This window comes from Cucumis sativus, unplaced genomic scaffold (assembly GCF_000004075.3).
Source record: "Cucumis sativus cultivar 9930 unplaced genomic scaffold, Cucumber_9930_V3 scaffold141, whole genome shotgun sequence".
NCBI lineage: Eukaryota > Viridiplantae > Streptophyta > Magnoliopsida > Cucurbitales > Cucurbitaceae > Cucumis > Cucumis sativus.
The window spans coordinates 1-11,492 of NW_022279542.1; the positions used below are offsets into that span (position 1 = coordinate 1).

General features: G+C 38.0%; 1 long non-coding RNA gene across 1 annotated transcript; it reads left to right on the forward strand.

The window, feature by feature from the left end:
• Positions 1-738: 738 nt before the first annotated feature.
• On the forward strand, positions 739-2,263 carry LOC116405674. Its single transcript, XR_004218767.1, has 4 exons — positions 739-897; positions 990-1,062; positions 1,248-1,352; positions 2,006-2,263. It is a non-coding gene; the product is annotated as an uncharacterized LOC116405674 (long non-coding RNA).
• The last annotated feature ends 9,229 nt before the right edge of the window (positions 2,264-11,492 follow it).

Consider the following 11,492-nt stretch of genomic DNA (forward strand, 5'->3'; position numbering starts at 1 on the left):
GTAAATTTATTCATCTAGTTTGTTTGATTTATGGTTGCATTTAGGGAGAAGGTAAATTACATAAGCCACAGTAGTTATGGAAAAAATCTCCAATTTACAGCAAGTTAAAGAAAAAAAAGAAGAGAAAAACAGCAGTTAAAAAAAACTGGGCATCTTGCTTCTTTCTTATTGAAAGTTCTGCCGTTTCTTTCAAGTCAAATTGACCATAAAATGCTCAAATGAGATTTTTCAATAGGAATATGTAAAAAAAAATATAATATGTAAAAGAATTTTTGTGAAACGTGGGAGAGAAGCGATAACATTATCCTTCAAAAAATTCAGGAGTAGTAAATATTTATGTGAAAGGACATATTATAAGCCACAGTAGTTATGGAAAACATCTCCAATTTACAGCAAGTTAAAGAAAAAAAAAGAAGAGAAAAACAGCAGCTAAAAAAAACTGGGCATCTTGCTTCTTTCTTATTGAAAGTTCTGCCGTTTCTTTCAAGTCAAATTGACCATAAAATGCTCAAATGAGATTCTTCAATAGGAATATGTAAAAGAACTTTTGTGAAACGTGGGAGAGAAGCGATAACATTATCCTTCCAAAAATTCAGGAGTAAATATTTATGTGAAAGGACATATTATTTGGCCATTTGACCTTATTTGGTTGGAAATGATAAACTACACATTATTGTTTGCTTCAGTTGTGATCTTGATTATGGGCTATTTGGTATTTTGCCTACAAACTGTATAGTTAATTATCTGTTAGCTTTTGTTTTCCTGTCACAACTTTATGTTTATGTGGCTAATTGTAGCCGAAAGTTTTATTTATCAATCTTATTTTTCACAGCATAAATGAAACTGTGTTTCAAGAACAAGGTGCTGCTACATCATTCAAGGAAATTCGTCGTAGAGGTCCGTAAGTTTTTTCCTTTGGAGATGTGATACTAACCTGTTTGAATAAAAGAATCTGACTTGGTCTTTTCCTCTTTAACATTATGGATTAGGTCTTTCTCTTTACCAGATTTCGTAGCTGAAGTTTATGAAGTAATCAAACCGGTGTTAACTTCTTATATAAAGGTTAGTGCTAACTGCTAAGCTTATTTCTAAGATGAAAGATGCTTTTATCCCCTCCCCAAAGAATATCATTACTATTTATGTTGTGTTTCTGCTAACTAATTCTTGCATAGCATCTGGTTTGATAATTAAAGTAAAGTTTCTGACATGGAGGTTTTCAAGTTGTAATATATATTTTTATGTTTTAGGTAGATTCCCAAACTTTGAAGAAACACTACAGTACTGAGGTAATTGAATGTTGTAAGGCAGAGCATCGGGCTTACTAGAGCCAAGGTATCTTCTTCGATAACAAGGTAAGGATAGTCTTGATACTACCTTTCTTTTGTTATTGAAGTTTATTGTTCCTTTTGTTGGGGGCTTGGTGGTTGTGCACCTATATTGATTTGTACTTCTGTTAATTAATTATAGTCATCCTCTCTTGTCTGAGTAATTATTGTCAACCATTTTGTTAGCAAAGGCTTCCCATGGATATTCAGTTTGTTGTGCTGCATGTCCACGATGATTTTCGTGATTTTAGTTCTAGATACATAAAAAGGGCCTTTGCATCACGACATGAATGACTATTTTTTAATATGAACCTACAATACCCCAAATGAATGCTGGATTAAATTAGATACAGGGCAGATAGAGAGTGAGATGGAGAGTGTTTGTGTGCTTTAGAGCCATCTGTCCCTAAAACATAGTTTCTTCCCCCCCCATAAGAAGTAAGTTTATTGATGTATGTAATTTACAAAAAGGTTTGGTGGAACACCTACAACAATCTTTTTGAACTTTTTGGTAGGTTATGAATTACGAACTTGTATTGAATATTTGTTAGGTCGTTTTAATAATTCAAGTGATGCTTAGAAAATGCAACCGAGCTTAAACAATTCTGCACATTTTACTAAAATTTTTAGTTTAACCTTTTTAATAAAATTCGATGGAAATTCTTGTTTTCTTTTTGTAGGAATAAAGGAAAATGAAATATAACCAAACTTGGGATCTTTGCAAGCAAGCTTCCATGAAGAAACTAGGTTACAAGGGGAGGTCTTCTGTTCTCCTTTTTCTTTTTTTCTTTCCATCCGTAGAATCTTGCTTAAAATGCTTTGAGGACAATGCAAATTTTTAAGTGGGGGGTGGAGTTGTAGCCTTGCACATTCCATGTCCTTTGGGAAATTTTCATTTTGCAAATTTTGCTAAAAATGTCAAAATTTAGAAACTTTTGCAATGCTCTATGCTTAGAATAAGTACCATGTCTACTTCGATTTTTAGCATAAAAAAGCATGTATGCCTAACCCATGAGAACGGAGCTCGGATTTGTGATTGTATTTTTTATTTGAATATGTTACATATGTTGAAAATGCATATATTGATAGCTTAGAAATGAGTAGAACACTTGGTTCATTTTCTGAATATTGTGAATTATGTACATAATAATATGTGCGGTTGTCTTTTTTATCTCACTTTTAATCCCCTTTTTTGCCATATTCTAATGCCTTTTTTATATTAATTTTAAATCCCTCTTTTGGCCATAAACATTTGTATAAGATTGTTTGAAAGCAAAATATGATTGTTAGGTCAGATAGAAAGCAAAGTCGGCAAGATCTTAGAGTTCTTCACCCAACATAACAGCCGATAAAAACAAAACAATACGACCAAGCTGCTAAGGGTTGCAAAACCCCACCCTGCCTAGTAGGTCCTTAGAGTTTTTCACCCAACATGGCAGCCTGTGAGAGGGAGCGAGAAAAAAAAGAGGGAGCCAAGCCAGCCGCTTAGGTCAAGTAAAACGCGCGCCGAGATCCCCCGGTTTCAGAATTTTCGTGGGGATCCTCTCCGCTTTTCTTGCCTAAGCAAAACCCGATCCCGCCTAGAGAGGTAGAGAGAAAAAAAAGAGGGAGCCAAGTCAGCCGCTTAGGTCAAGTAAAATGCGCGCCGAGATCACCCGGTTTCAGAATTTTCGTGGGGATCCTCTCCGCTTTTCTTGCCTAAGCAAAACCCGATCCCGCCTAGAGAGGTAGAGAGAAAAAAAAGAGGGCGCCAAGCCAGCCGCTTAGGTCAAGTAAAATGCGCGCCGAGATCCCCCGGTTTCAGAATTTTCGTGGGGATCCTCTCCGCTTTTCTTGCCTAAGCAAAACCCGATCCCGCCTAGAGAGGTAGAGAGAAAAAAAAGAGGGAGCCAAGCCAGCCGCTTAGGTCAAGTAAAATGCGCGCCGAGATCCCCCGGTTTCAGAATTTTCGTGGGGATCCTCTCCGCTTTTCTTGCCTAAGCAAAACCCGATCCCGCCTAGAGAGGTAGAGAGAAAAAAAAGAGGGAGCCAAGCCAGCCGCTTAGGTCAAGTAAAATGCGCGCCGAGATCCCCCGGTTTCAGAATTTTCGTGGGGATCCTCTCCGCTTTTCTTGCCTAAGCAAAACCCGATCCCGCCTAGAGAGGTAGAGAGAAAAAAAAGAGGGCGCCAAGCCAGCCGCTTAGGTCAAGTAAAATGCGCGCCGAGATCCCCCGGTTTCAGAATTTTCGTGGGGATCCTCTCCGCTTTTCTTGCCTAAGCAAAACCCGACCTCCGCCTAGTAGGTACTTAGAGTTCTTCACCCAGCATGGCAGCCTGTGAGAGGGAGCGAGAAACAAAAGAGGGAGCCAAGCCAGCCGCTTAGGTCAAGTAAAATGCGCGCCGAGATCCCCCGGTTTCAGAATTTTCGTGGGGATCCTCTCCGCTTTTCTTGCCTAAGCAAAACCCGACCCCCGCCTAGTAGGTACTTAGAGTTCTTCACCCAGCATGGCAGCCTGTAGAGAGGGAGCGAGAAAAAAAAGAGGGAGTCAAGCCAGATGCTTAGGTTAAGTAAAATGCGCGTCGAGATTGCCTGGTATTAGAGCTTGCATGGGCAACCTCTCCGCTTTAGATGGAATTTGATGAAATGCTTATGTCCAAAGTAGGCATTTCTCTACAGAGTCCTAATGGTCATAGAAATTTATTATGCTTTGTATTTATTTTACTTTGTTGTCAGGAATCAACTTCTTTTCTGATTTGTATGTTTATGTATATGTTGCATCTCTTTCTTGTTACCATGTTGTATTTCATTGTACTCAATAGTCTGATTTGCATTTTTTATTGGCTACATGTGTTTTACTAATAAGAATTTGTTTTCTCATTTGTTTATTTGTGTTAATAAGTGTTCGTGTAATTGCAATTTTGTTCTTGAAGATATTTTGCTTGAATCAAGTTAGTTCTTTCTATAAGGATCATTTTCTTGTAAGGTTATAACTTCTTGTCCAATTTTTCCAACTCACATTTCAACTTGTAACAGGTGAATCCCTTCTAAATAAGAGCTTAAAAAGAAAAACCAATTGGAACCTTTAACCATAAAATCAAGGTACTGCATCTTATTTGCAATGAATTGCTATAATTTCTTCCAACACTATGAAACATTTATGTTATAGTTTTATTATTGTAAACACCTTTGCTAAACATCATTGTAATTTCCAAACACAACTCTGCCAAAGTTCCCAAGATAGTTCTATAGCAATGTTCCATAGGCTATCTTGCAAGTGATGTGGAACTCCTTTGCTTTTTTGAATAGTAAGCTGGCCTTCCTCTTTTGTTATGCTTTGTTTTGTTCTTAATACTTGCTTTTATCTTTGCCTATTTCATTCCTAGTTGATATATTACATAGTCCTCTTAAATCTACATTCTTTTTCTGTTTTATGATTCGCTTGATTTTAATGACTAACTTTGGCGAAATAATGTTGAACTATATTGCATGTTTTGCATCTAAACCTCAATTGAAAAGGTTTGTTATCTGTATCAGTATAAGGTTTCCATCCATCTTTCTTAGGCCATCAATGAAGTTTTTGCTTAGATCTATCTTAGTTCGGCCTCTTTAAAATGTTACTCCATACAAGGAAGATCAAAAGTTGTGATTACAAAGTGTAGATTTGTATTGTATAGTTGCCTTAGTTATTTTTTTAATTATTCTTTTTAGACGTTATTTCCTTTTATAATTAGTTCTCTTTAGTTAGAATTTCTATTAAATTATACTTACCTATTATCAAGTCATTTTTCATTAATAAGAGAAAATGGAGTTTTTCTCAAATAACAAAAAGTGATTATTTAAGATACTATGCTAAAGGGAACACATCCAATTACCATGTTGAGAATATTATCTTTGCCTATTGAAGGTCTTGGATTCTTGGTCAACTTTGAATGCAAATTTTTCTTAGTTGATTATTAAATATCAGGGTAAAAAGATCTTATATTGTAATGTTGTTTTGCTTCACTTGCATCATACACTAAAACACAAGATTAAAAAAAAAGTTATATTTAGACTTTTGTATGGTAGATTAGGTGTTCTCTTTGAATTGGTGTTGGTATTGGCTTTCTAATTATGATATGATTTTGGGAGCCTTTGAATTATGTTCTTCAAACCTTCTCTCTTCGATTGAAGCTTATTATATTTTATCGTTGTTAGTATGTTCTTTTTTTCCATTTTTTCCCTTGTAATATTTTTATTTGATATATAATGTGCATAAAAGAGAAAGTAGTTAATGTGTTTTACATTGCTGTGTTGTGCAAAGTTGGTGCTGTTGGTTCAAATATTTAAGATTTGGTGAAGCACTTGGAATAGTCTAAGTTAAAACTTTTAATCTGTAGGATAATTTACTTTATAAGAATCACACATTTACCTTTTTTTTCTTTTTTGAAGTAGGAAAGGAGCCTCTTCGTTAAGCTGAAAATGAATAGACAAGACAAAAGGTAATACAAAGAAAGCCCTAGGATCAGTGAGTGCACTCGGGCATCTCATCTATGTTGACACCTACTTAGCATTCTCACCATTCGTAGGTTATGAGTTACGAACCTACACGTAAGCTTTTTTAGGTCGTTTTGAAAGTTAAAGTGATACTTAGACACGTTTTGAACTCGTTTTAGGTTGGTTTGAAACTAAGTTTTAAACACATTTGATTGACATGTTGGGTCTTGAAGTACTTTTTTCACACTTTTTGAAATTTTGGTAGGTTGTGAGTTACAAACTTACACTTAAGCATTACTTGGTCGTTTTGAAAATTCAAGTGATACTTACACACGTTTTGAATTCATTTTAGGTTAGATTGAGTTTGTTGCACTTGGTTGTCATTTTTGGTCTTGAAATGCTTTTTTCAACCTTTTTGGTAGATTATGAGTTACGAACTTACACTTATGATTTGCTAGGTTGTTTTGAAAACTCAAGTAATACCTAGACACGTTTTGAGCACGTTTTAGGTTGGTTTGAACTAAGTTTGTTGCACTTACACACTTGGTTGCCATTTTGGGTCTTGTAGTGCTTTTTTCACAATATTTGAACTTTTTTCGTAGGTTATGAGTTACGAACCTACACGTAAGCTTTTTTAGGTCGTTTTGAAAGTTAAAGTGATACTTAGACACGTTTTGAACTCGTTTTAGGTTGGTTTGAAACTAAGTTTTAAACACATTTGATTGACATGTTGGGTCTTGAAGTACTTTTTTCACAACATTCTTTTCATTTTGTATGAAAGTTAAAGTGAGTTTCCGCCAATCCACTTCAGTTACCCCAACGTGTGCAGCCATTGCATTCCAAGGATGACATCCTGATAGAACACTGATGTAGTGTTTCTATTATATTGATAATCAAACACAACTTACAACATAAGCAAACCGTGAACCTCAGAAAATGAGTCACGTTACATATAATTCACAAACATCAAACAAAGAAAACCTCCTAATCCAAAATTCCGAACAACAAAGTACTAATAAGCAAACCAGAATATAGAACACCAATCTTCTGCTTCCCCTGTCTTTCAAGGAGTATTGCAGACCTTTTCCTTCACTCAAAAAACTCACTTTAACAAAGAGGCAGCCACATTTTCAGGTATAGAAAATAAAGTAGGTAGTATGTAGGAGGGCTAACCAGAACTGAGTTGCATAACGTTTGTCTTCCGCCTCTAGAGATGTTATATCTTTTCCACCTTTCAAGTTTCTTGTGAATTCGATCAATGACTGGTTGCCAAAAAGACTTTTGTCGAGGGTAGCCTCCCAAAGGGAGACCTAAATATATAATCAGAAGCTTTTCTACCTTGCACCCTATCAGATTTGCTGTTTGAAACAAATCTTCCTCTCCCACATTAATGCCGCTAAGGGCTGATTTTTCCCAGTTTACTTTCTGCCCGAACACCATTCGAATAATCTAATGACGTTTTAAAGTTTAAGGACCATCTTCACATCATACTTACAAAAGAGAAAGTATCATCGACAAATTGAAGCAAAGGGAGGTGGATCAAGTCTTTGCCAACAAGGAAACCTTCAAACTGGCGGTTAATATGAAGCTTGTTTATGATTTCTCCTAAAACCTCACTTACTAGGAGGAATAAAAAGGGGAGAGGGGTACCCTTGGCGGATACCTCAAGATGCTGTTATCCGGCCTCTAGGCTTACCATTGATGAAGACCGAATACTTTGGATTTTTTGGGCAGCTCATTATCCATGATATCCATTTGGAACTAAACTTTTTCAAAGATAATTTTTTTTCTAAAAAGTTCCAATTCACCCTATCAAAGGCTTTTTCCAAGTCAAGTTTTAAAATCCATCCTTTTTTCCGTTTTGCCCTATAATCTTCCACGGCCTCGTTAGCAATTAATATTGGGTCAAGAAATTTTCCTACCTTCAATAAAGGCGCTTTGAGTGGGCTTATAATTGCATCCATAACTTGTTTTAGACGTTCAGATAAAACCTTTGCAACGACCTTGTATGGTAACGTAGTAAGGCTGATTGGACGGAAATCCTTGACTAGAGTCACATTCTCTTTTTTCTGCACTAAACAAATGAAGTTTTCTTGGATGCAAGCATTTAATGTTCCATTTCTGTGGAAATCAGACATTAGTGATTTGAAGATATCCTTGAAAATAGACCATTGGGTGATTAGGAACTTCACTGTGAAGCCATCCGGGCCCGGAGCTTTGTTGTTGCCAAGTGCCTTTAATGCCTTAAAGATCTCTGTTAGGATTCTACACCCTTTTTAATAAAATACCCAACTAGGGCTAAACAGAGACAGAATATATAGCCCAAAGTTACAGCTACAATAAGGAATGAAAACAAGAACAATGAACAACAAGAACAAACCTGCACCCTTCACAAGAAGGATACCCCCTCCTATCAGCTGCTGCCGCCTCCCTTTCTTAAAAGATAACCAAAAAGATACCCATCCCTATTTCTCAATCATTCTATTTATACTCACCCTCAAATTCCTACCCAGTGGGACCCACCTGCACATTCTTTTATTTCCCACTCATTCTCTCTCCTTACATGTTGGTGAGTTTCCCTTCTTACCCTTCCTAACATACGTATGTATGATTGGGGTCTCACAACACCCCTCGGTTCAAAATTCACCTTGTCCTCAAGGTGGAATGTGGGAAACTGTTGATTCATTTGATAGACAGCTTCCCATGTGGCTTCAGTTTCTGGTAAATTCTTCCACTTGACTAGCCATTCGTTAGCTCCCAATTCTTTGTTCCAGCGAATTCCCAATACCTGTTCTGGCCATAGTTGTAATTCGAAATCTGTTGTCAACATAGGTTGTTGTTGCTGCACAACCTTCTGCTTACCTAACTTGAGCTTCAACTATAGGCCACCTCTCCTATCTCTTCAATGATTGTGTAAGGCCCGTAGAATTTTGGAGCCAGCTTTTCACACCTTTTCCGAGCTAAGGATCTCTGCCTATAAGGTCTGAGCTTTAGGTATACTTCATCACCCACCTTGAACTTCAATTCCCTTCTTTTGGTGTCTGCCCATTTCTTCATGCGGTTTTGGGCTAAGTGAAGGTTCTCCTTCAAGGCGTTCAATGCCAGATCTCTCTCCTTGAGCATTATTTCTACCTCATCATTCTGAGTTTTTCGGGTTCCGTAGGATAGAATCGGGGTGGTTGCCTTCCATATACAATCTTGAAAGGGTTGGAACGTATGGATGAATGGAAAGTAGTGTTATACCACAGTTCAGCCGATGGAATGAACTTATGCCACCTTTGGGGTTGTTCATTGCAAAAGCATCTCAAGTATGTCTCCAGACATTGGTTTACCCTTTCCGTTTGTCCATCTGTTTGTGGGTGGAACGCCGTGCTTCTTTTCAGTTTAGTTCCCATAGTTGTAAATAACTCCTTCCAAAAATGACTAATGAAAACTTTATCCCTGTCGGATACTATGGATTTTGGAACCCCATGCTTGCTGATGATCTTTTCAATGAATGTCGTCGCCACTTGTTTAGCTGTGAAAGGGTGCTTCATAGTGATGAAATAAGCATACTTGCTCAATCTGTCTACCACCACCATTATCACATTCATTCCCCCTGCCTTCGGTAACCCTTCTATGAAATCCATTGACCATTCTTCTAGTATGGCTTCCGGAGCAGGAAGTGGATGTAATACCCCTGCTGGTTTCGTGGCCTCATATTTGTTTCTTTGACAAATCTCACACTGTTCCACATATTTCTTTATACCAGCCTTCATTCCCTCCCAGTACAGCTCTCCGCTCATCCTTTTCTATGTCCTCAAGAATCCCGAGTGTCCTCCTAAGATGGAGTCATGGAATGTATGCAGCAATGTGGGAATCACTGACGACTTCTTTGATAATACCACTCTCTTCTTGTAGAACAGTTTCCCATTCTCCTAGCTAAATTTGCTAATTCCCTCTGGATTCTGTTTCAATTCTTTAATGGTTTTCTGTAATTCCTCATCTTGGTTGACTTCCTTGTCTATCACTTCCATGTCTACAATGCCAGTTGTCGTCAAGGAGTTTACTTCCAGCGGATATTCCATCCTAGAAAGGGCATCTGCTGCTTTGTTTTGTAATCCAGGTTGGTATAATATTTCAAAATCGTATCCCAGCAGTTTGGTCAGCCATTTCTGAAATTGGGGTTGTACTTCCCTCTGCTCAAGGAGAAATTTCAATGCCTTTTGATCTGAGATAATTGTAAACTTCCTTCCTAATAGATAATGACGCCATTTCTGCACTGATAATACTACAGCCATCCGTTCTCTTTCGTAAATGGACTTGGCCTGAGCTCGTGTCGACAATTTCTGGCTGAAGAAGGCTATGGGTGACCATTCTGTGAAAGTACAGCTCCCAATCCTGTCCCTGAAGCATCTGTTTCGATTAAAAAAGGTAGATCCCAATTCGGCAGTGCTAGCACCGGGATAGTAGTCATGGCCATCTTTAATTTTTCAAAGGCCTCGGTTGCTTGTTCATCCCACGCAAAAGAATTCTTTTGCAACAATCTGGTCAAGGGGGCTGCAATTTCTCCGTATCCTTTCACAAACCTACGATAATAGCCCGATAATCCCAGAAATCCTCTCAGACCCGTGACATCTTTCGGCTGAGGCCATTTCACCATGTCTTTGATCTTCTCCTCATCAGCCTGTACTCCTTTACTCGAAATTATATGCCCCAAATATTGGATTTTGGAGTGAGCTATGACACACTTCTTCTTATTTGCAAATAGATGTTATCTCTCAACACTGCAAATACCATCCCTAGATGTTTCTCATGTTCTGCTATATCCTTGCTATATACAAGTATATCATCGAAGAATACCAATACACACCTTCTTAAAAAGGGTTTGAATACCTGATTCATCAAGGACTGGAAGGTGGCTGGTGCGTTTGTAAGACCGAAGGGCATTACCAGAAATTCATAGTGACCCTCATGTGTTTCTGAACGCGGTCTTCTCAACATCTTCCTTCTGCATCCTTATTTGATGGTAACCGGACTTCAGATCTAGTTTTGAGAAAACCGTGGCTCCATGTAATTCATCCAGCAGTTCTTCTATCACTGGGATAGGAAATTTGTCTGATATGGTTACTTGGTTGAGTTTCCGGTAATCTACACAAAACCGCCACCCTCCATCTTTCTTTTTGACCAATAAAACAGGGCTGGAGTAAGGGCTATGACTGGGACGTATCACACCTGCTTGCAGCATTTCCACCACCAATTTCTCAATTTCCTCCTTCTGTACATAACCATATTTATATGGTCTGACATTGACCTTTGGTTCGGTAAAACCAATATACGGTGATCTATTTCTCTCTTAGGAGTAGTTTTTGGATCCTCAAAGATGTCTGCATACTGTTGTAACAGATTTTTAATCATTGGAATCTCTTCCTCGTCCCTTTCATTTCCTGCTCCGCTTCCACCTCCGTGTCTACTTCATACTTTTGGAATTCCAACAGAAAACCCTGATCTTCATTTTCCCACGTTTTCTCAATGGTTTTCAGGGAACATTCTGCTTGGATGAGGGATGGGTCTCCTTTCAAGATAATTTTCTGTTTGCCCAACCAGAAAGACATTGTTAGAGATGGCCAATGTATCTTCATGGTGCCTGTTGTATCCAGCCACTGCATACCCAATATTACATCCACATTTCCCAACTCAATAGCAAAAAAATCAGCCACCACCACCACCCCTT